Here is a 3,093-nt window from a genome sequence, read left to right as displayed (position 1 = left end):
TTACGGAAAACAGTAATATGACGACGTAATTTAACCGCCAAACACATTGAATTTACGAATTCACCGTATATTTACATAAAAATTCCGTCGAAATACACGGACGATTTTTAACCTGTAGAAAAACGATATGATACTGGAAATTTACAACAAAACACCAATCTATCGTATTATTACATAAAAAATACACGGTAGTGACCCTTATTTTTACAGTAAATTTAATTACGGTAAACGTAAAATTACTGACATTTTTTACAGTGTATGGCAGTAGACAAGCGAGCACCAACAGCACAACACTTCGATCATCGAGCTCATTGAATGATATTTCGAGTTGTTAACGTGTTACCTAGGAAAATATTGTAAGAGGTATCGATGGGCTACTGTTGGTCAAAATTTTTAGGGGAAAAAATGAATTAAGTTTACAGCACCCGGTATTCCCTTGCGGTCTCCCATCGAAGTACTAACCAGGTTCGATGTTGCTTAACTTTGGTGATCGGACGAGAACCGGTGTTTTCAACGTAGTATGGCCGAAAACAAGGGAGCACCAACAGACGTACAACATTTCGATCATCGAGATCAGTGAATGATATTTCAAGTTGTTGACGTGTTACTTATAAGAGGTATCGATGCGCTACTATTGGTCAAATCAATTTTTAGAAGAAAAGAATAAATTAAGTTTAAAGCACCCGGTATTCCAAGGTGGTCCAAGTACTAATCGGGCCCGCCGTTGCTTTTCTTCGGTGATCGGACGAGAATCGGGGTTTTCAACGTATTATGACCGTAGAAAAGGAAGTACCAACAGTGCAACACTTCGATCATCAAGCTCATTGAATTATATTTCAAGTTGTTGACGTGTTACTTAGAAGACTATATGTTTTGTTTCAACATTATCAAACAAATAAAATTCAAGTTAACAAAATAAGGAGGGATGTAATATCCTTAAGAAGTGTTGACCCTTCTAACTACGTCATCTATTATTATTATCATTATTATTATTATTATTATTATTATTATTATTATTACAATTATTATTATTATTATTATTATTATTATCAGTATTATTATAATAATAATATAATAATGTATAATAATAGTGGATTCGAAGTCACATCACAATAAAACACAAATTACTCGTCAAAGCTTCACACCATTCAACAAATTTAATAGCTATGCATTCGATCTCCCATCACCATCAAACACAAATTACTAATCAGTGCTTCATACCTCTCATCAAATTTATAGGTAAAGCTTCACTCAATCAAGATCAAGCACTTAGTGCAAATTTTTAACTTATTTCCTCCATAATTTGAGTACTGTTCCGAAAAACTTCAAACTTTCAATGAAATAGTGTGTGTTTCAGGCTATCTCACCGTGCCCAACAAAGAAAATTACGTTTTGAATCAAGTTTTTAAAACCGTCACTCTTGAACAAAAGTGCTTATCTCGCCGAGTTGAGCACTTCGTGCAAATTTTTGACTTTCCGCCATATTTTAAGTACTTTTCCAAATTTTTTGCAAATTTTTAACTTATTTCCTCCATAATTTGAGTACTTTTCCGAAAAACTTCAAAACTTTCAATGAAAGAGTGTGTGTTTCAGGCTATCTCGCCGTGCCTAAGAAAAAAAAAACATTTTGACTCAACTTTTTAACATTGTGATTTTTGAACAAAAGTGGTTATCTCGCCTAGTTGAGCACCTAGTGCAAATTTTTTATTTTAGGAAATATTTCGAGTAGTTTTCCGAAAAAACTTCAAACTTTTAATGGAAGAGTGTGTGTTTCTGACTATCTCACCGTGCCTAACATAAAAAATTACATTTTGAGTTAACTTTTTAATATTGTCACTTTTTGAACAAAATAGCTTATCTTGCCGAGTTCAGCACTTAGTGCATATTTTTGACTTTCCGCCATATTTATAGTACTGTTCCGAAAAATTTAAAACATTCAATGGAATAGTGTGTGTTTTAGGCTATCTCACCGTGCCTAACAAAAAAAAAAATTTGGACTCAACTTTTTAACATTGTGACTTTTTGACCAAACGTGCTTATCTCGCCGAGTTGAGCACTTAGTGCAAATTTTTGATTTATTTTCGCTATAATTTTAGTACTGTTCCGAACAACTTCAAAGTTTCAATAAAAAATAGTGTGTGTTTGAGGTTATCTCACCGTCATAAAGCTCTAATCGAATACTTGTACTGTTGGTGCTATTTTGTCTACGGCCATACCACGTTGAAAACACCGGTTTGCGTCCGATCACCGAAGGTAACGAACGTCGGGCCCGGTTATAGATGCAGGCATAGGCCTTTTTTTTTTTTTATAAACGAATGTAATTATTTCTAGTTGTAGTAGTAGGCCTTTATTTTTATTTAGAAACAATTTTCCAAGGTCGAGAACATGGTCAACACAAGATTTTTTTTTTTTTTGGCCCAATGGCATTAACCACCTTCAATAGAATTTTTTTTTTTAATTCATTTTGTTTTTTTAATTGATTTAAATTTTAATATTAATTTTAACACAGTGGCTCCATCTACTCCGATGTTACGTCAAGTTGTTAATGAGCGCGTTGGTTCCATCACTTCGGAGTAGACAATAACCACGGCCGAATATTGTAAAATTCATCGAAATTCAAACGTTTTTAATTATTATTATAGATAAATACATGATAAATTATCGTACAGTTTTAACAATTAATGGCCATAAGTACATTGTAGTTTAATTAGTTGAATTGAATTTTATACTTAAACATACCTGTACAACGGCGTGAAATGAAATGAAAAAATAATATTACCGACATGATGATATGAACGATCTAGTAACATAAAGAAGAATCAATGTTTCTGGGAGTATAAGAAAAATAATGAGTTCATATTTTTTTCAATTATAAACATAGTTATAAACATAATTTATGATGAGAAACCAATGAGGCAGAGCCTGTGTTTGAGGTCCCGGATAAATCTTAAATAAATAATATATCTTCTACTTAACCTACAAATTAACCAATTAACCAACTAACCAATCAATCTATAAATCACTCGATCAATCATTCATTTAATCAATTAATATTAATTTGAGCAAAAGCTATATTTTGAGAGAAAAATATAA

At 32.2% G+C, this 3,093-nt stretch overlaps 1 protein-coding gene and 1 pseudogene across 1 annotated transcript in view; both read right to left on the bottom strand.

The window, feature by feature from the left end:
- Positions 1 to 3,093, bottom strand: part of LOC117122187 — a 15,156-nt gene that overhangs the window by 4,302 nt on the left and 7,761 nt on the right. The window lies entirely within an intron of this gene.
- Positions 414 to 532, bottom strand: LOC117122195 (annotated as a pseudogene).

This window comes from Anneissia japonica, unplaced genomic scaffold (genome assembly GCF_011630105.1).
Source record: "Anneissia japonica isolate Jap-2015-1 unplaced genomic scaffold, ASM1163010v1 scaffold288195_len56240_cov195, whole genome shotgun sequence".
Classification (NCBI taxonomy): Eukaryota; Metazoa; Echinodermata; class Crinoidea; order Comatulida; family Comatulidae; genus Anneissia; species Anneissia japonica.
Note: the sequence above shows the minus strand (reverse complement) of the source record. Positions and strands in the feature narration are given on the sequence as shown.